Genomic DNA, 23,352 nt, shown 5'->3' with positions numbered 1-23,352 from the left:
CTCCCTATATAATGCTTTCCATAGAGGTTGGACTAGACGGCATTCCCACCAGCAGTGGATAAGAGTTCCTTTCTCTCCACATCCCCGCCAGCACTGATTGTTCTCATTCTTTGTGATGTATGCCAATCTCTGTGGTTTGAAATGGTATCTCATCATTGTTTTGATTTGCATCTCCCTGATGATTAGTGACGAGGAGCATTTTTTCATTTGCCTTTTGGCCATTTGTATTTCTTTTTTTATCAAAGCATCTGTTCATTTCTTCTCCCCATTTTTTGATGGGATTAGATGTTTTTTTCTTGTAAAGTTCTGTCAGTGTCCTGTATATTTTGGATATTTAGCCCCTTATCTGATGGGTATTGGGTGAATAGTTTCTCCCACTGAGTGGGTGGCTCTTGTATTCTGGGCACTATTTCTTTTGAGGTGCAGAAGCTTCTCAGCTTAATGTATTCCCATCTGTTGATCTCTGCTTCCACTTGTTTGGAAAGTGCAGTTTCCTCCTTGAAGATGCCTTTAGTCTCAATGTCATGGAGTGTTTTATCGATGTGTTGTTCCATATATCTTATGGTATCAGGTCTGATATCAAGGTCTTTAATCTATTTGGATTTTACCTTAGTACATGATGTTAACTGGGGGTCTATGTTTGCTTTTTTTGCAAGTGGCTAACTAGTTCTGCCAGCACCACTTGTTGAAGAGGTTTTTCCTGGTCCACTTAGGATTTCTTGCTCCTTTGTCAAAAATTGTCTGGGGAACATTGTCTGAAAACTCAAGCCTATTCTATTGATCTGAGGATCTGTCTTTATTCCAATACCATGCTGTTTTGATAACTATTGCTTTGCAGCCGTCAGGACAGATGAAGTCATAAAATTTTCCTATACATGGATGTACATGGAATCTATCATGCTGAGTGAAATAAGTCAGAGGGAGAGAGAGACATGCAGAATAGTTTCACTCATCTATGGGTTTTAAGAAAAATAAGTCATTTTTGCAACAATCCTCAGAGACCATGAGAGGAGGTCTGGAACTTCCAGCTCACTTCATGAAGCTCACCACTAAGAGTGGTGAGTGCAGTGATAGAAATAACTACACAGAGAACTACCATAATCATGTGAATGAATGAGGGAACTGGAAAACCTGTCTAGAGTACAGGTGGGGGTGAGGTGGGATGGAGGGAGATTTGGGACATTGGTGGTGGGAATGTTGCACTGGTGAAGGGGGTGTTCTTTACATGACTGAAACCTAATCACAATCATATATGTAATCAAGATGTTTAAATAAAGAAAATAACGAAAAATAAAAAGAAACCCAGGACAGTAGTAGAGGGAAGGTTCCTCTACTGGTGGTGGGACTGGTGTTGGAATATTGAATGCTAAAACATTTGTACTGTGAACAACTTTGTAAATACCAATGTTTAAATCAAGCTAGAAAAAAATTTAAGAAAATTAACTGGAATTTTCTTAGCAATTGTCCTCTATAGTAAACTCATTCATCCACTGTACACAGGGCAAGGCACTGAGACTCCAAAGATGAAGGAGATGTTGGCCTGGCTCTAGAGGAGTTCAGCTTTGTGGGCTGTGAAGTGTATAGATATATGATAGATAGATAGATAGATAGATAGATAGATAGATAGATAGATAGATAGATAGATAGATAGATGATAGAGATAGATGATAGATAGATAGATAGATAGATAGATAGATAGATAGATAGATAGATAGATAGATAGATAGATAGATAGATAGATAGATAGATAGATAGATAGATAGATAGATAGATAGATAGATAGATAGATAGATAGATAGATAGATGATAGAGATAGATGATAGATAGATAGATAGATAGATAGATAGATAGATAGATAGATAGATAGATAGATAGATAGATAGATAGATAGATAGATAGATAGATAGATAGATAGATAGATAGATAGATAGATGATAGATAGATGATAGAGATAGATAGATAGATAGATAGATAGATAGATAGATAGATAGATAGATAGATAGATAGATAGATAGATAGATAGATAGATAGATAGATAGATAGATAGATAGATGATAGATAGATAGATAGATAGATAGATAGATAGATAGATAGATAGATAGATAGATGATAGATAGATAGATAGATAGATAGATAGATAGATAGATAGATAGATAGATAGATAGATAGATAGATATGACTATAAGAATAACAAGGCAACACACCTTATAGGACATAGTGCTGAGGCACAATAAGAGATCAGGGTATAACTCAACTGAAGACAATGTCAGCTTGAAAAAGAAGGGTGAAGGACAGAAAGCAGAAAGGCAGAGAGGACAGTGTGTGCCTGAGAGGAAGAAGTGAGATAATGGAGCCTGGGAAATTACTACAGGGGAATCATATGTGGTAACTCTGGGATGCTTGACTTTTTCCCCCAAATGGAATTACTTCTGCTTTTTTGTTGTTCTTTTCTTTAAACAAAACCATATAACTTGAACTATCTAGTTCCGCCTCTCATATAGAGGGGGAAATAAAGGAAGACACCAGGACCAAACAGATATATGATAAATAAGTAGTAAATTGGACACAGAGGGGACCACCTGTTCTTGCGGCCTGGGGGGTGAGGGTGGGGAATATGGGAAGCAGGATGGGAATGGGGTGGGGGGGGGAAGAAGGACAAACTTGGTGACGGGAATTCCCCTGATTCAATGTTAACATGTACCTAAAATATTATTGCAAAAGTTATGTAAACAAATATGGTCAAAATAAAAATTATATATTAAAAAATGCCAATAGAGGGGCTGGAGAGATAGCATGGAGGTAAGGCATTTGCCTTGCACGTAGAAAGATGGTAATTCGAATCCTGGCATCCCATATGGTCCCCCGAGCCTGCCAGGAGCAATTTTTGAGCAGAGCCAGGAGTAACCCCTGAGCACTATTGGGTGTGACTCCCCAAAAAATGCCAATAGAGGGGCCGAGTGATAGCACAGTAGGCAAAGCATTTGCTTTGCATGCAGCCAATCTGGCTTCAATCTCTGGCATCCCATATAGTCCCATGAGCACAGCCATGAGTGATCCCTGAGCTCAGGGCCAGGAAAAAGCCCTGAGTATTGACAGATGTGAACCCAAAACAAAATGTCCAATAGGACCAAAATTCTTAAATGGTGGGTGACCGTGGGATTGGTGGTTGCAGAGTTCACAAAAATAATTAGCAACAATAAATGGAATGGGTTCTGTGAGCACAATGACCAAAAGTTAATTTAGGATCAACCATGTAATAAATTCAAGGTGTTTCTGGTTCTGTAAAAGAGAACACATGTGACATTTATAACAGTCATCTTGGTAGCATGTATAAAGAAGTGAGGCTAAAGCCAAGGTGACCTGTTGGCAACCACTGGAATATACAGTCTAGGTGAAAAATTGTGGGATCCCGGTGCAAGCAGTAGCAGTTGAGCAGAGCTCTGAGAAAAGGGAGACTTGATGACATTTAGAGCACAGAGTGGTTTACATGGGGAGGATGGAGGAAAAAACAGCAAGAATTAGTTGTCAGTTAAAGGAGAGAAGTACAGTAACTAATGTCAGAATGATGAGCCAGCTCCTTTCTCTGCAGATGTTTTCTGTGTATAATATTTAACAACTTACTCTCAAAATTTTGTCTGCAAAAATATTTTAATGTCTTTGTCCACAGTAGTAGATGGAAAAGGAACTTGAATGCTATAGACTTTCATTAGTGCTCATTATAAGAATGTTTTAGCAAACTTATTTTCAAACTGTATATATGTACATGTATATTTATATCATATCTAAGAAATGTTCTTATAATTTTGTTTAAAGAAGTAAAGAAGTTTATGAAAAGGAACTCGGAGGTTCTAGACTTGTATTACAGTGCTCAGTGTGAGAATGTTTAAGAATTTTTTTAATTATATCGGCAGAAAGGTTCTAATGTTTATGTTCAGAGAAGTCTATGAAAAAGTGTTGTGAGATGTACAAGACAAAAAATAAAGATAAAGCTGATTGTTTTAAGATTGATGGATACATTTTGAACTTTGATGCCATTACAGCCAACTTTCACTGTGCCTGTGCAAAATAACAACCACTTTTGTTAGTTCTGATCTGGGGTTCCTGCCTCTTGCAGAGAACAATAGAACAGGACTTATGTACCCTTCTCAATTTTTTTTGAACAAAGAAGGGGCAGTTGCTAGGTTACACCTTATTTTACCTAAAACAAACATCATCCCTGGTTTCTTTGTATGTTTGTTTACAACTTGAATTTACCCCAAAACAGAGATTGTCCTACTTGTAAACCTGGGTGAAACTGGCTCGGGACAGCCTGAGCTAACTGTCCTTACTGCCCCACCCAGAGGTGGTCTCTGTACTCAATAAAAACATCAGTTCTGGCAGGTAAATTCCTCTCCATATGAAGTGGAAGACTGCCAGATTACATCTCAGCCTGCTTTGGATTATTTCATGCATGACCCCGATTCAAACTCATTCACCTGGGGTTGGAAATACTGCATGTGGGGTGATTTTACACAATACCATTTCAATAGAAGGCCCATTCCAGAAACTCTTTCTCCCTACATAATTTTCCCACCAGTATTTTTTTAAAGGTTATATTTTATTTTATTTTATTGTTTGTTTTTTTTGGGGGGGGTCACACCCGTTTAATGCTCAGGGGTTACTCCTGGCTAAGCACTCAGAAATTGCCCCTGGCTTGCGGGGGGACCATATGGGACACCAGGGGATCGAACTGCAGATCTTCCTTGGCTAGCACTTGCAAGGCAGACACCTTGCCTCTAGCGCCACCTCTCCGCCCCCCCCCCCCCCACACACACACCAGTATTTCTAATTCGTGCCTCAAAAATGAGAAACTTCCAGCAGGAAAGATAGTAGAGGGGGTTAAGTCCTGGGCATTACGCCAAGTCAAAAATTTACTCCAAGCCAAAACCCAGCAAAACAAAAACAGAAAATTAATAAATAAAACAACTAATCACTGAGAGGCATTATGGTACGGAGGCACATGGCTGACAGAATGGAGGCAAACAGTGTCCTCACCTCTGTAATATGTTAGTAAAATACTTGGTTATTTTATAAATTGCCAGCCATCACACAAGGCTTAGCATCACATTTATGTAGAAAGGGTACAAATACATTAACATGGGACTAGAGCTAATGCACAATGATTCATTTTTATTTTCAAGTTCTCCTAAAAACAAATTCACAGCCCAGAAATGGGCTATGATGAAACTGGATGAACATTTGCCGCTGAAGAACCCAAAGCAGGGAGTCCATCTTTCCAGAAAGCCTCAACTGGAGAAAGGTCAGGCCCATCCCAATTGTGGCACATCAGGATGCAACCAAAAATCCCACAAAGGTATCTCCTGAGCAACTGCCCACCTTTTGACCTCACCCAACAGTCCTTGCATAGATGCCAAGCCCTACATCCCACTTTTTTCTCACCTGCCTGGACTTGCTCTTTATAGTAACACAGGGCCAACACAGACTCTATGTGCAAGAAATCACAATTGGGAATGTAAAAAAAGGCAGATCCCTCTCAAAGCTATATCCTCTGTTTCTTTTCCTTCCCTCTTACAGAAAAGTTGCTCTTCATGCTAAGCACTGCCACTGAAAATTTTAGCTATTTTGTATTCTCACACCTCCACACATTTTCTGACACTCTCGGGCCTCTGACACATAGCTCTTTATGATTTCAAGTCCTGTCTGTACTTCTCAGAGCTATGGGCCCTGAACACTTTCTAGACATGCCCTTTGCCTCTCTTTCCTTATCTTAAAATTGGATGATAATGGCTTTAGCAACACAGGGCTCCTTGGGACTTTGGTGGAGGGAAGAAACACTTTGATAGGTGTGGTGTTTGAACAACGTGTGCCCAAAACTATTATTAACCTTATGACAAATCACATTACCTCAACAAAAACAAGAGAGAAGAAAACAAACAAACCAACAAAAGAGTATTTTACCCCCTACTAGGACTGCTATAAAAAATAAAATTAATTCATATATACTAAGCACTTGGAATATGCTCAACACTTTAGAAACAAGACACAAGAATTATTACTATTATTACTCATCCTTCAAGACTCAACATGAACACTATCTCCACCTGGAAGCATGACAAAAACTATCATAAACGAAGTCAAGAGACAAAAGATGATATGTAAAAGATATTTGCAATGCACACAACAAAGGACTAATTCCTTTCATTCACCGGGAAGAAGAAGACAGAGGGTTAGTAAAATAATACCCAATGGAGAGAAACATGTCTCTTCTTGAAAATTAAATTTGAGTTCTGGACAGGCAATAAATTTCACTTAGCATTATGCAAGTCAAAGCAGCAGCAAAGGGGCTTTTTTTTTTACCTATCAGATTGGCAAAAAATGTTCAGCGTTTAATCATATTCAGTGTTGGCCAGAATGGGGAAAGTTGCTATTTGCATATCCTGTTGGAGAGAGTCTAGATTTCATCAACAAGATTAGTAGGCATTTTTGGAAATGTTTATAAAAATGCACTTTCCCTTTAGCTGAATAATTTTTCCTTTTAATCTATTGATAGCCTCAGAGAAGACCAGCTTTATATGTCTCCATTAGATTCCAAGTTTCTAGAGCTGTGCCTGGTATACAGATTTATTCAATAAGTATTTGCTGAGGGGTTATGAAAATAGTTTAAAGGCTAGTGTGCTTACCTTGCAAGTGTTGGGGCCTAGATTTAAATCCCTGAGCATCCCCAGGTATGTCTTAAACACCCTTATTCAAATAAATACATAAGTACTTATTGAATGACCACTGAACCAAAATGTTATAACAATGCTGCCAATAGACAAAAAATTGAACCAAGGGTCCAAAGAGATAGCAAGCAGGTAGAACACTAGGGTTGCACTTAATCAACTTGGGTTTTGTCCCCAGCATCACAGATGAGCCCCTGAATTCTTTTTTTTGTTTGTTTTGTTTTGTTTTGGGGCCACACCCGGCGTTGCTCAGGGGTTACTCCTGGCTGTCTGCTCAGAAATAGCTCCTGGCAGGCACGGGGGACCATATGGGACACCAAGATTCGAACCAACCACCTTAGGTCCTGGATCGGCTACTTGCAAGGCAAACACCGCTGTGCTATCTCTCTGGGTCTCACCCCTGAATTCTTTTAGGAATGATTACTGAGATCAAAGCCAGGAGTAAGTCATGAGAACAATTTGGTATACCCCTCCAAAATTTAAATTCCCAGTCAAGTGATTAAATAAATGTTTTCAGTTCAATAGAAATAAACAAGTGTTGGTTTATAGCTGGTCAGACTACCACCCACCATCTGTCTCAGCTGCCCACTTCCCTGCCCAGTGATGTCCAATCTACCACATACCCTTCCCCAGAATTTTGTCAGATATTTGCTTCTGCTCTGCCCCCCATGTTCCCCCACTCCATTTCCTCTTCTACAAACATTGCTCTTGTCCCCATTCCCAGACTACACTAATGCTTTGGAGAGGGGTCCCACATTTCCTCTGTACATAACAATTCTCTACATCTTTGTAGTCTTGCCATTCATCTATCTGTCTGAGGTTGTAAGTGATTCTTGGAACAGGATTGTATTTCAATAATCTTTGCATCTTCAATTCTCAACACAGTATTTCTAAGGTGAAATTTTATCAGTATGTTGGAAAGATAGTCCAGAGGGTAGGGCTTTTGCCTTGCACAAGCTAAACTGATTTCAATCCCTGGAACCCTATATGGATCTCCAAGCCCTCTAGAAATGATCCTTGAGCACAGATACTAGAGTAAACCATAGCCCTACTGATATAGACCAAAAGTCATTTAGAAAGAACAAAAAGGAAATTTTGTCAATAAACATTGACTAGATGCTCTTGAGATGAATGGTTTATCTGGAAAATATAATTTAAAATACATATGGTTTTATTATTGTTGTTATTGTTAAAATAACATGTTTCATAATCGTGTTAGTTTATGGCTTAAGTATACAATTATCTCACCATACCCATCATCAAATCCTAATATTCCTTCCTCTACCACCCTCCCTAAATCCTTTCTCATCTGTCTTATCCCCAAACTCTTTTACTCACTTACGTAAATACCTTACCTCTTGGTAGATTCAATTCTGTGGTCAAAATCTAAGCATTTGTTTTAATTGTACATTGTTCATTGGCTTCCTTCACCTAAACACCACCTGTGAATGAGATCATTCATTATTTGTGCTCTTTCTTGATTTACTTGGCTTAACATGATCTGCCCTCCAGTTTTATCCATGTTGTGGCAAAAGGCACATATTCTTTTTTTCTCATAGCTGAGTAAGTTTCTACTACAGAAATCTACAAACATTTTATCCACTTCCACACTTAGTTTGGGGAAAAAAAAACTTTCTTCAACCCTTTGACACCAACCCTAGCACTCTGAAAAGATAAGAAACCACTTGCGAAGTATCACATTAAAGAGAGCTACTTGGTAGGAATCACTAATTCCAGCACCAAAATTCCAAGAACATGTTATAAGACATTTCACCAAGAAATTCTAACTTAATATTTTAAGCAATTGAATCAATATTTTGGAATAGTCACCATAAGTAATACCAAGATAAGTTTGAGTGATAGTATAATAGGTAAGTCATTGACTTGCACATGGCTGAGCTCAATAATATGCAGAATCATCTATGGTCCCAGAACTCACAGTCAGGAGTTAGATCCAAAGCACTGCTCAGTGTGCTCCCGTTCCCCAACTAAATAATATAACAGCAAAACATTGACAGTATTATGCATGTCCCCTCTCTTAACCTTCAATTCTAATGAGGTAAGAATAACTCTCCCCAATGGTGCAGAGCAAACCAGCTCTGGGATATAAGTTACCTTGGAGTCACAGCAAGGAAATGGCCAGACCAAAAGAAAAACCACTGGTGGCCATATTCCAGAACCAAATACTTAGATTTACTGACTCTTCTGAGATAATTATAGTTGGTTTACAAAGAGTCAATTGCTGTGACCTGAATTGACACGATCAATCTGTGTGTGGCTGGCTTGTCTAGCCAGGGCTTTCTCTTCCCTAACTGAGTTGTTTTCAACCAAAATCCAACTTCCCATCACCAGCTATTTCCCTGATTTCTGCTCCATAGAGTCCTAGTGTTGGCTGACTAGTCTTGTAGGTCTTTTCCCAGGAAGGGAATGAAACACTCTTTAACCACTCACCTGAATTTGGACTCGACATTCTATTAAGGTTCAAAGCATTGCTGAACCCCCTCAATGAGATTTGTTTGCTATAGTGGTTTCTGCCCCAGAAATCTGAGCTGCTTCATCAGAGGAAAGAACCAATGGCAATTTCCCCATGTTGAGGGTTAGGAGCCAGGACTAAAGATTTCATGCTCTGTGGCTGAGGTCTGAATTCCTGAGGGTAGAAGAAGCAATTTAAACCACCCGAGGTGACCCTGAGTGTCTGCAAGATTCTTCCAAAGTTCTTAAAACTAAGAGATTTGGTGGTGGGGAAAAAAAAGAAAAAAGAAAACTAAGAGATTTACCATCAGTAGCTGAAATGAGAGGAAACAAAAGATAGTTCCATTCACAGATGGAAAGCCAAAGAAATCAGCTTCATCTCTATTGGCCAGTAAAGTCACAGGTCATCACTTTAAAACAAACACAGAGAATGCAAAGTACAATCTGGATAATGGGGCCCCTAGGCAGCCTTTGGGTGTGGAAATTTTGTTAAAGTTTCCCAACTTGTAAAGAATTATAGAATTACTTCTATTCCCAGGATCTGGGCCAACTTCCGTATTGCAGAGGAGAAAGCTGAGATCAGGGAGGGGGAAATGTCTGACTCAGGCTTGGGAAGGCTGCTTGGAATGCGGACATCTTGATGGTTGTCCCAAAACATTTGACTTCTACCTTCTCAGTCTCAGCATTGCAGTGGTTTTTGGTATTTGGTCTTGAGATGTAGCTTCATTCTTGCTTGCTATGTTGGAGAACAGCCTTGGTGTCAACAAATCCATATCCTAGTGATTCATTCCTTAGGTCTAGTGCTGTGGACAGAGCTTGGATTCTGATACTCCTATATCCTAAGTGGAACAGCTCAAGGGAAGAAAGTGGTTGGCCAGAGGAGTACCAGAAAGTCAATACTAGTTATCAGGTTCCTAGAAACTTTTGTAAGGGGAGTAGTTAAACTCCCTATTGCCATTGGACATAGCTTACCAAGGGACTAACAGTGTCACCTGGAAACTTATACTTTTGAATAAAAAATTTGGTCTCCATGGAGAGGGCTCACAGATATGGAGTACATGTTTTGCATATGAGAACCCTAAATTCAATTTCCTAAACTGCATGGTTCCATGAGCACCACTGAGCACAGCTCCTAAATCAGAGGTAATATTGTTCCCCCATCCAAAAGAAAAAAAGAAAAGGTCTTGGACCTCAACCCAGACCTGTAAAGCAGGGTCCAGAAATGCTTTTATCAAACCCCAAGAGTAAGCCTGATGCCTTAAGGTCTGAGCCTCTGACTCAGAGTGGGATTGGTTTGAACGAGTCAAATGGACAACAGGCAGAAAGCTGGCTGACATTGAATACACTTCCATAAAATTAAAGTCACCAAAGGCCGGCGAGGTGGCGCTAGAGGTAAGGTGTCTGCCTTGCAAGCGCAGCCAATGAAAGGACCGCGGTTCAATCCCCCTGGCATCCCATATGGTCCCCCCAAGCCAGGGGCAATTTCTGAGCACTTAGCCAGGAGTAACCCCTGAGCATCAAACGGGTGTGGCCCGAAAAACCAAAAAAAAAAATTAAATTAAAGTCACCAACCTGCAGAAGTATAAGGGATGGAGGGGGCTGTCCAGAGAAGAAATCGCTGAAAGAGAGGCCCCTAAGATCTGAGTAAGTCCAAGATTCTATAACAGTTTTGACATGATAAACAAGCCAAGAAAAACACTGCTTCCCTCTTGGTAGAGCATAAACTCCTGAAAGATGGGCATTTATGTGTGTGTGTGTGTGTGTGTGTGTGTGTGTGTGTGTGTGTGTATTTCTACTCTGAGCCTAGAGCAGGGACACAGTTTATACACTACATCTGGCCCCAGGTTGCCTTTGGAAATACACTGCTCATTATCCATAGCTGCTTCTAAGGGATGGTAGCTTAGTTGAATATTTATGACTGTCCATATGGTCCTCAAAAACAGAAACATTTGCTGTCTGGCCTTTTATAGAAATATTTGGCAATTTTTGATCCAGTTTTAGATTAGAGATAACCAAACTTATTTTACCCAGGCTTTCTTTTGAGAAAAATAAACGTCATTCAATGACCCTTGGAAATCTGTAGAAAGTCTTTTCTTACTTATACTATGGCACTACTGTTCCCTTTGGAACTTCCTAGAACCCTCTAAGAGTCACTATCACTCACTTTGAAAACAATGATCATCAGTTATACACAGCAGATGCTCAACAAACATTAGATAATTGAATAAACCTTTTTTGTTGTTGTTGGTATAGACAAAGAGACCTCAACTTGGAACTGAGAGGTAGATACCAAAAGTGGCCTATAAGCATGAAGAAGGGAATAAGGCTCCTTCCAAGCAGCAAAAGGTATTGTCCCCAAACAAACAAACAAAAAATTAGTCACTGGGGCTAGAGTGGTGGTAGTAAGGTGCTTGACTTGCATGCAGCTTACCCAGGTTCTATCCCCAGCATCCCATATGATTTTATGAGCCTGCCACTAGTTATTCCTGAATGGAAAAAAAAGGAATTCTGTAATTTTATTTGTAAGCAAGCAGGTTAAGATACTTTAAAAGTTATGATAAGTAAAAAAAATATGCTGATATAGAGGGACATGGAACATGGAATTTTGAGCAGGTCAGATCTAGTTCTACCTCCATATAGTGTCATCTAATTCCTCTAAAAAAAGGTCATCTGACTTCTGGTAATAGCAGTAACACCAGCTACTTAGGAAGAAAGGTCACACCCACCCTGCACTCAAAGCCCAGGCCTAGCATATGGCACTACTGAGCACACACTACCAAGTCATAAGCACCTTGTGGGATCTGGGGGGTATTGTTGTTGGTTTTTATTTATTTTTATTTATTTATTTATTTTGGGTTTGGGGTCATACCTGGTAATGCTCAAGGATAACTCTGGCTCTGCACTCAGAAATAGCTCCTGGCAGGCTCCGAGGACCATATGGGATGCCGGAATCGAACTGGGCTCTGTCTGGTGTTGACTGGGTACAAGGGAAATGCCCTACTGCTATGCTATCACTCTGGTCCCAATAAGCACCTTTGAAGAGTGATAGAGGGCTTCAGACATGGCCCATTCAATCTTGAAGGAATGTGGATGGAAGTCCTGAGCAATTGGTTCCTCCATCCAGAAGGAGGAAAAGGGCAGGCTCAGAGCTGACAAGCAGTTTGACTTTCCAAAATTCAGAAGCTACTCTATGGCCGAGTTCCACTTGATACTATTTAAGATAGTGTATGATAAAGCAAGATAAGATGTCACTGACTCTAGACTTTTAGCTGTTGGTTCACTCATGATAAAGAATGATCTCTCCATATTCTCACAGTCTCTTGACCTCCATGTACATACAACTGGCTGGACCTGGCTGAGCAAGCTGAAGCCATCTATGGAAACTACTTTGTCTTAAAGCAATGACCTGGGTCCCCAGAGAAAGAATAGTACACTCAGGTGCTTTGTGTTGAGGTTGGTGGTATTTCCCAGATAGCATTTTTGTTCTTGAAAGAAATCAACACAGTCAAGATGTTCTGGTAGAAATCTTCAAATTCTCCAATTCCCCCAGATGAAACCAGAAACAAATAAACATGAGCAGGTGCAAATCCACAACAGAAAAAAAAAAATCCACAACAGCAGGCCATTGAATCAGACATGTCCTAACTCAGGACTTAAAACGTCCTTGTCAATTTTTCCCACATGATGACATCTTACATGTTATCCCCCAGAGGGCTTTTCTCAAAACACCAGATTTCTGAGCTCTTGTTGGAAAAACCCCAACATTTTCTTGAACTCTTGCGATATGTGAACTCTGTATGTTCAAAACATCAGAAACCCCAATGCTTAGACTGCAAATCAAAACTTTCATTAAAACCTGCTCATCACAGGGGCTGGAGAGATACACAGCAGTAGGGCATTTGCCTTGCATGCAGTCTACCCGGGAGGGACCTGGTTTGATTTCTGGCATCCTATATGGTCTCCCAGCCTGCCAGAGGTGATTTCTGAGTACAGAGCCAGGATATGGCTACCAAACCAATCAATCAATCAATAAATAAAAATTTTTAAAAATAAAAATAGGTGCCGGAGAGATAGCATGGAAGTAAGGTGTTTGCCTTGCATGCAGAAGGTCAGTGGTTCGAATTCCAGCATCCCACACGGTCCCCCAAGCCTGCCAGGGATGATTTCTGAGCGTAGAGCCAGGAGTAACCCCTGAATGCTGCAGGGTGTGACCCAAAAACCAAATAATAATAATAATAAAATAAAATAAAAATAAAGATCTACTCATCACCACCAGGTAGATTTTGACTATGTCTCTAAGGTCTATATCCTATTATTTGTTTTGAGATATAGACAGTGTTTGTTTAAAAACAAAGAAGTCAGTTCAAGTTGTAGAGTACAGTATAGAGGCTAAAATATACATGCAGCCGACCCTATTTGATCCCTGCCACCTCACGTGATCCCTTGAACACCACTAGGAGTGATCCTGAAGCACAGAGACTGGTATGATTCTTGAGAGCTGGTGGGTGTGGCCCCCTCAAAACAAAACAGAACAGAACAGAAACATGAATCACATGTGTTAACTCAATGGCTGATCTCATGTTTTGCAAGCAAGAGACCTGGATATGATCCTCAGTATTGCATGGTTGCCTGACACAGGAGTGAAACCACCAGTGGTAACCCCCAGAACAACATCAACAAAAACTCTTCAAGAAACCAACATAGGGCTGCCCTCTTCCACTTTGTGGCATAGAGTGTCTCCACTCTATGCTGGGGACTCTCCACTACAGTGTTATGTTGAGAAAACTGATCCATTACTTTAAAAATAAAATGAACTTAGCCTCTAATACCGTACACAAAAATATAATCACTTCCTTCCTTCTTTCTTCCTCCTTCCCTTCCTTCTTCCCTCTCTCCCTCCCTCCCTTTCTCCCTCCATCAGTCCCTCCAACTCTCCTTCTCCCCCCCAAAAAAATCAAAAATAGATTAAAGGCCTCTGTATGAGACCTAAATATATCAATTATGTTGCAGAAAATATAAGTAGAATACTTCTTGGCACTGAATAATCTAGAAGTATCTTCAGTTAATCAATGACATCCATTAACCAATCAAGAAAAAAAAAAAAGATACACGAAGGGGACTAAATAGAAGTAAAAACCTTCTGCAGCACAAAGAAACCATGACCAGAATAAAGAAAAAAACACCCTACAAAAGGGGAGAAAATATCCCCCATTCATGTGACAAAGAGTTACTATCCAATATATATAAAGGCTGGTAAAGCCTAAGAAGAAAATAAATAAATCCACCAAAACATTGGGGTAGGGGAGAGGAAGAGATGAACAGTAACTTCCTCAAAGAAGACATACAGATCACCAAAAGGTATATAAAAAAATGCTCTGCACCTCTTATAATTAATGTAAATCAAAACAATAATGAGATATCACTTCACACCAGTGACAATGGAACACATCACAATGATCAAAAACAACCAATGTTGGAATGGATGTGAAGGAAAAGAGAACCTCATTCTCTGATGGTGGAAATGTCAAATATGCAAATCTTTTTTTTTTTGAAAACAATATGGATATTTCTCAAAAACTTGGAAATGGAGCTTCCATATGACCCAGCAATTCCATTTCTGGGTATCAACTCCCAAGGACCCTAAAACTCTATTCGGAAAAGACATTTGCATTCTTGTGTTCATGGCAGTATCATTTACAATAGATCAAATCTGGAAAGAAGTTTCCAAGAACAGATGACTGGATAAAGAAACTCTAGTACACAATGAAATACTGCTACTCTGCTAAAAGAAAAAACAAAAGCATGCAATAGGTTGCTATGTGGATGTATTTGGAGAATATCATGCTGAATGAAGTCAGTGAGAAGGAGAGTAATAGTCACAAAATAATCTCTCTCTCTTCTTAGTAGGGAAATAATACATTACCAAAGGTAACAGCAACTGAGACATAGTCAGTAAGAAGTTTACCAAGAGTTAGGGGAAGAAAATTCCTAAGGAATGAAGAATACTGAGATAATGGTATAAGAAAGTAAGCATTCTAGTGGACATTTTAGTATTGGAATTTATGTAAGGAATCCTGAAGGTATGAATATTGTAAATCATGGTGACAAAAGTAACATTAAAAATACAAACTTTTCCACAAGAGATTCTAAATGTTTTTTCTAGCATTATTAAAATAGGAAAGGAAGAATAAAAGAAAGCAGGGAAAGAAAAGAGTGGTCTCAAAGAATAAAAAGAATGTTCAAAAGAAAATCATGGTCACACTTGAGAATAAATTTGTAAGTCTTCCCAAATGGCTCTTTCTCTTTTTGTGGGATTTAGGGATGAGGAAAATAGCTCAACAAGCTTAATTCATACTTTGCATGAGGTACTCATTACCTCAAGATAATGGTAAATTATAAGTATTGCCCATCACTAGATACAGTTTATTGTTAATGTTGTTAATAAATAAGAAATATATTAATGTCAAATTGATGTATCGAAACTATATAACAATAAAACTGGTTTATTTCGTAATCCTCTCCCTTTTCTTCTGTGTATATAAATCAAAAAGCAACTTATGAACTTAATCAAATTGTCAAATGGTAGATGGCACAAAATATTAAGAAGCACAGCAGTAAATTTTTCCCAGAAGTTGGAGATGGAGTGATAAAATAGACACATATGCCTCTGAGCCTGGAAGAGAAACAGAAAAATAAGGAGATCATTTCAATGTAATGGTAAATACATAATGAGTTTGGGGAAGGACAAATAAAGGAGGAACTAATTCTTTCTAGGACAATCAGAGAAGGTAACACATGATATTTGAGCTGATTTTTGAAAACTGAATAAGGCTAGAAAACCCTTTGCCCATTCAGGGCCATCCTGAGCATTTCTAAACTGGCCTCTACAGACACAGTTGCCCTGAGGGGGTCAGACAGAAGTTGGCAGGAATCTAGGGTGAAAAAGAGCAGAGAAGGATTTGACAGATGGAGTCACTTGGCAATGGGCAGGTCTGTTCTGTTTATGAAGCCAGGGGAAGGAAAACAAGGTGAAAGGGAAAAAAAAAAACAATAAAACTACCTGGGATTGTGTGTTGGGGTCACATAAAGTTATTTAAAAAATATTTAAGATCCTAGAGGGCCTGAGAGATAATACAGCAGGTAGGGATTCTATTTTTCACACTGTATTCCATCCCACAGGTTCTGCCAGGGTGATCCCCGAGTTTAGAGCCAGGTAAGCCCCAAGCATAGTCAGGGATGACCCAAAAAACAAAAAGGAGGAGAGAAAAAAAAAGACTGTGGTGTCAGGGCCGGAATGATAACACAGTGGTTGGATGTTTGCTTTGCATGCCGCCTACCTGGGACCAACCCAAGGGACCAATCCCTTGCATCCCATATTGTCTCCCAAGCCCGCCAGGAGCGATTCCTGAGTGTAGAGTCAGGAGTAACCTCTGATTGTCACTGAGTATGGCCCAAATACACACACCCCTAAAAAAGACCCTGGTCTTCGAAATTCAATCTGGATCAAAGATTCAAATAAAATTACTGCACACAGTTAATAAATTATATGACATTGGACAAGGTCTTTACTCTCTTTAAAACTCTGTTGTGTCACATGAAAATATATAAACTATACCTGTATTTCAGGATTATGAGGATCAAGCAATATTGCAGATGGAAAAACTTGGACTAGCTAGTCCTACCTACAGTTAGAGGGGGAGATAAGGGAGGCATCAAGACCAAACAGGTGCAAGACTACTAAGTAGTGGGTTGGATACAGAGGGGACCACATATTCTAGCCGCCCTGGGGGTGAGGGAAGAGGAAATGGGAGGTAGGACAAAAACGAAGGGGTAGGGAGGGCAATTTGGGGATGGGAATCCCCCCTGATTTTATGTAAATATGTACCTAAAGTGTTATTGTCAACAATATGTAAGACACTATGATCAAAATAAAAATTATATTAAAAAAAAAAAACTTGGTACAAGGCAAGATGTCTGTCATCTGGTTTTCCTTTCAGTTTGCCCAAAGCTAGCCTTGATACTTTCAAGTAAGAATTTGACCTTGATTATTCATTGTCTAAGTTCAGTAATATTCAATTTAATAACTTCTTATGAATGGGCTTGGCTTCATAGTCAATATTTTTTCTTTTCATTTTTACAGCAGCATATTAAAAATCATAAATCATGGGGCCAGAGAGGTGGCATGAAGGTTAAGTGTTTGCCTTCCATGCAGAAGGACGGTGGTTCGAATTCTGACATCCCATATGGTCCCCAAGCCTGCCGGGGGCGATTTCTGAGCGTAGAGCCAGATGTAATCCCTAAGCAAAAGCCGGGAGTGACCCAAAACAAACAAACAAACAAAAACAAAAAAATCAGAAATCAGAGACTGAAACAATGGTCAATGCAGGTTTGATCCCCAGCATCTTATATGGTCCCCCAAGTTTCACCAAAAATGATGGCTGACTAAAGAGCCAGGAGTAAGCTATGAGCACAGGTGGGTGTGGCCCCAAAACCCAATAAATACATTAATTATAAAACCCTATTTCACAAATTAAGAAGAGGCTTGATGACAGTAGGTGATATAACTTGCCTAAGGTCACCCAGCAAAGAAGTATAAAATAGAATCTAAGCCCACAAATTGAGGGGGAAATAATAGGGTACCAAGATCAGACAGTCGAATGAACATTAAGTAGAAATAAAAAAAAATGAGAAATATGGGGCCAAAGAGATAGCATGGAGGTAAGGCATTTGCCTTTCATGCAGAAGGTCATTGGTTCGAATCCCGGCATCCCATATGGTCCCCCAAGCCTGCCAGGAGCGATTTCTGAGAGTAGAGCCAGGAGTAACCCCTGAGTGCTGCCAAGTGTGACCCAAAAACAAACAAAAAATGAGAAATAAAATTTCAATAATTTCAATAATTTTCGGAGACAAAAGAGAGGAGGGATAGAAGTTCCAGCTCACCTTAGGAAGCTCACCACAAAGAGTGATGAGTGTAGTTAGAGAAATAACTACATTGAGAACTATCATAACAATGAGAATGAATGAGGGAAGTAGAAAGCCTGTCTAGAGTACAGGGGAGGAGGGAGATTTGGGACATTGGTGATGGGAATGTTGCACTGGTGAAGGGGAGTGTTCTTTACATGACTGAAACCCAACCATAATCATGTTTGTAATCAAAGTGTTAAATAAAGATATTAATTTTAAAAAATGATTGGACTTAAACACCAAATCCATGACAACAGAATCGATACCCAATGACAACATGCTAGACACAGAGGGGATCACCTATACAAGCAACCCAGGGGATATGGGATGCATGTTGGGAACAGGGGTGGAGGGAGGACAACATTGGTGGTGGGAATGCCCCTGATTCAATGTCGCTATGTACCTAAAATTTACTGTGAAAGATTTGTAATCCACTTTGGTCAAAATAAAAATTTAAAAAAAATAAACCCTCGCCAAAACAAAAAAATTAAAGTAAAAACTTAAAATTTTTTATGCTTGGGCCCGGAGAGATAGCACATCGGCATTTGCCTTGCAAGCAGCCGATCCAGGACCAAAGGTGGTTGGTTCGAATCCCGGTGTCCCATATGGTCCCCTGTGCCTGCCAGGAGCTATTTCTGAGCAGACATCCAGGAGTATCCCCTGAACATCGCCGGGTGTGGCCCAAAAACCAAAAAAAAAAAAAAAAGAAATTTATGTTTTGCATTGTGTTATTCTAGTGCTAATTGAAGGTCTTTCTGTTGGTAAATTTTTAACCCCCATATATGAACATCTGACTAAAGCTCAAGAATGCCCTGCTTTCATAAACAATGCCTATGAACACCAAAATAAATAAAAGAGGGGGAAAAAACCCAAAAGTAGTAGATTGGGCAAGAAGAAATCCTGGAAAGAAGGATAATCTAAATAAACACTGAAAATAATAACAATCTCTGGCACTGGAAACTAGCACCATTGTTCTCAGACAGCCTGAGGAGATAAATATGATGAAAACTGAGCTCTTTTCAACTTTCAGTTTTTATGTTTAAAACTTCCTGGGACAATGATCATAATTCGACCTTACAGTTTGTATACCCCGACATTAAGCAATGAAAATCCCAGTCATAAAAACCCACAGTCTGTGTAATACGTCCAGTTCAGTAAACTTTCTCATAGGTCATCTGCTGGTTTACTCTTGCCTTGGAGATGCCCAGAGCTAGTCGTTTGTATTCTCAAAGTAAGAATTTGAGGGGACCAGACTACATGTAGCCAATCTTGATTCAATCCCCAGCACCACATATGGTCCCCGGAGCCCTGCCAGGAGTGGTCCTTAACCACAAAGAGCCAGGAGTGGTCCTTAACCACAAAGAAGGAAACCCGAAGGAGAGATAAGTATGACCCAGGTTCCTCCACCACCCTACCCATCCAAACCCCAACCTCTCCATAAAAAAAGAACCTGAGACTGAGTCAAGAGGGAACAAGCCCTGAATCAATCAATTAACAAAAGAGAACTAGAATTAAATCATCTTCTGACTCCGAAATTTATTCCATATTGTCTCCATTTCCAGTCTAAATTAGGAGATTGGAGCTCTTTTTTTTGGGGGGGGGGCACACCCGGCGGTGCTCAGGGGTTACTCCTGGCTGGCTGCTCAGAAATAGCTCCTGGCAGGCACGGGGAACCATATGGGACACCGGGATTTGAACCAACCACCTTTGGTCCTGGATCGGCTGCTTGCAAGGTAAACGCCGCTGTGCTATCTCTCCAGGCCCAGGAGCTCTTTTTTTCTTAATAATAATATCTTTATTTAAACACCGTGATTATATACATAATCATAATTGGGTCTTAGTAATAGAAAAGAAAAACAAACTTCTCGATATTTAACTGGCTTTTAGCAACAAATCTTGAAAGGTAGGTAGAAGAACGGGATCAGAAGATAGCTATGTATCTTAAATATAACTGTGAAAGATTTGTAATTAATTCACATGGGTCTCAATAAAAATTATAAAAAAAATGTTTTTTCTATAGGATAAAAAAACAAAGAGAGAAAAGCCTAAAACAGCTATTTTGAGGAAATAACAGCTTTTCAACAAGATGGTTCAATGTCGCATAAAATACACACCTTATACAGCTCAGGAGATTTTTGTCTATTCACAGGTTTTTTTAATCTATTCTTTTTCTAGGTTTCTAAATTTAGAACATGTCATCACCAGAGGAAAAAAATCACATAGTCATTGCAGCCCCTATATGTTTCTGATCTCTCCCTTTGACCCCACTAGAACAATCTATTCTATTCATGAATGTGTCCTACCATATATGTACAATCAATTAAATTAGTGTGTCTGTTTTCTTTCCCTTATATCATAATGTTTTCAAGTTTCATTCATCTGTTGGTGTTGGTTCATCTATTAGTACTGTACCTCCTTCTGTACAGAGTCAAATAAAATTTCTTTGTATGACTATAACACGTTTTGTTTATCTTTGTTTCAATTATTGTACAGTTTACCTATTTTTTACAGTTTTGGATATTTTGAATGATGCTGCCAAAAAAGAATACATATTTGTTTTTCTATGGCCATGCATTTTTATTTCCCTGGGGTATAAAGTTAAGAGTAAAATTGATGGATTTTGTGTTTAGCTTTTTAAATAAGTGCCATGATTATTCTACTTTTTATTTCTTTTATTCTACTTGATTTTTTTTATATATGCCATATCCAAAGTGCCAGAATCATCTTATATTTCCACATCTTATTGTCTATTTATTATTATTATTATTATTATTATTATTATTATTATTATGGTTTGGGGGCCATACCCAAAAGCGATCAGGACTTACTTTTACCTCTGAGCTCAGGGATTACTCCTGGTGGGCCTCATGGGACTATATGAAGTGCCAGGGATCAAACCCAGGTTGGGAGCCTCCTCCTAACAGGTATGAAGTGGAATATCTCTGTGGCTTTGAATTCACTTTGCTTCATTTCATGCCACCACCAGGGTCTTTTTCTTTCTTCTTTCTGGTTGTTGGGCCATACATGGTGATGCTGGGGGACGACTTCTGAGTATTCTCAGATTACCATGGATCTAGACCTCTCACATACAAAGCAAGTGCTCCAGTCTTTTGAGTTTTGAGTTCTCTCTCTCTCTCTCTCTCTCTCTCTCTCTCTCTCTCTCTCTCTCTCTCTCTCTCTCTCTCTCTCTCCCTCTCTCTCTATCTCTCTCTCTCTCTCTCACACACACACACACACACACACACACACACACACACACACACACACACACCTCTACTCTGAGTATCTTTTTTTACCTGTCCCCCTAAACTAGACTCCACATTCTCCTCCCAGATTCTTGCTCTGTTCCACAAGTCATTCTGTTGGCACCTCAACTCCCATGACCAAATCTGCATATCCAAACCCAAAACATGGTTTAGATAAATCCCCAGTCTTCCCTAATTTATAGGATCCACTCTCCTTCAGAAAGCAGTTGAGGTAATAAAGGGGGGGGGGCAGCATTGTGTTATTACTTCATTGAAACCTAAGGATCCAGATTAGCATCTTCCTGCTTGGCAAGGCTTGCTTTGAACCCTGAGCTGCCGTTTCTTATTCTAATTGGAGTTATTTAAATCCCGTCTAAATTCCAGCTTTCAGTTCGGACTGCAAAAGAGTAAAAGAGGAGGCCGGAGAGATAGCACAGCAGTAGGGCGTTTGCCTTGCATGCAACAGATATAGGACAAATGATGGTTCAAATCCAGGCATCTCATGTGGTCCCCTGTGGTTGTCAGGAGCAATTTCTGAGCACAGAGCCAGAAATAACCCCTGAGCACCATGGGGTGTGACCGACAAACAAACAAATAAATAAATAAATAAATAAATAAATAAATAAATAAATAAATAAAAGAGTATAGACCCCAACCTAAGACCTCAACCCAATCCCTCTGTGGAAGAGGGAACTGGGAGGAAGGAGAAGGGGAAGAAGGTGTGAGAGGAAGAGGGGAGGAGAAAAAGAGGAGAGGAGAGGGAATAAGGGTCAAGAGGGTAAAAGCCCAATGACTGGCCAGGAGGTGAGACCCTGTAACCACCTCTAGGTCAGAGTCTGTATTCAGTCTCACACTGATTCAACAGCCCCTATCTAGTCCATGGAGTGAATGTAGCTTTCTGCAGGGGTCAACAGGCTTGTTGAAGGGAAACACAGAGAAAGCAAGTTGTCTTTCCAAAATGCTCTTCTCCCATCTGCTTTCTTTTTAAACTGTGTTTGCTCTATGTTCCTTTATTTTTTTTTCTTTTTCCTGTGCTATCTATAGCTTCTTGGGCAGCAAGAAGCAGGACATAGGGCTAGGGAAAGGGGAGGGAGAGAAAGGGGGAGTCCTCCAACCATCATGCCAATCAGCCAAGTGGCTAGTTTCTGTGGGAACACCTATGGATGTCTAGTGTACTGGGCAAGAACTGAACAAAGTGGCTTTTATCTCCGGCTTTCCAAAAGCCTTTGTATGCTTTAGAAGCTGGTTATTATTGCATTATTAAAGCTCCAGTGAGCCAGAGCCAAGGACTTGATACGCTAGCTCCATCCCGGGCAGCTTCAGCTAGCTAGCTCAGAATTCTCAACCTGTGACCTAACCCACTCTCTCTGATTTCCCTGCATGAGCCCCCATGCAGGGGGAAAGGGGTGAGGCAGGCCCATAGAGAAAGTGCCCAGGGGTGCTCACCAAACTGGTCTATCCAGTTCCTAGGAATCACCCCAGAATAATCCCTCTTGCCAACATTGTGTTTCTTAAAGCACAGGCAATGAAAGGAGGGTGAGCGTGGTTGTGTAAGGGCATGCAACCAGATTTTCCCGGCCAGCAGATTGCTACTGGGGGCGTAGGACAGACCCAGAGTTCAAGGTTATGTCTTTTGCTCAAGTTTGGGAACACGGGGAAGAGGTGGGGACAGCCGGTGGCATGGTCCGCTGAACACAGGTTTGCTCCAGTTTGTCACAGGTTCCCAGGAACAAAGTCTGAGAGCCCTGTCATCTGTCCCCAATCCGACTTGCCTTGTACAGAGGAGGATGCCCAAAGAGGCAAGGCAGCTTGTCCAAGGTCACCCCAATCGATAGGCGCCATGCAAAGGTCACCCCCATTTGGGAAATGCATGACCTTCAGAATTTTCTGGGTCTGGAAGCCCTTTATAAGATGCAATGATGGTGCCAGCCTAGTGCCAGGGCTTTGCA

Source organism: Suncus etruscus, chromosome 19 (assembly GCF_024139225.1).
Source record: "Suncus etruscus isolate mSunEtr1 chromosome 19, mSunEtr1.pri.cur, whole genome shotgun sequence".
Taxonomy (NCBI): Eukaryota; Metazoa; Chordata; class Mammalia; order Eulipotyphla; family Soricidae; genus Suncus; species Suncus etruscus.
Note: the sequence above shows the minus strand (reverse complement) of the source record.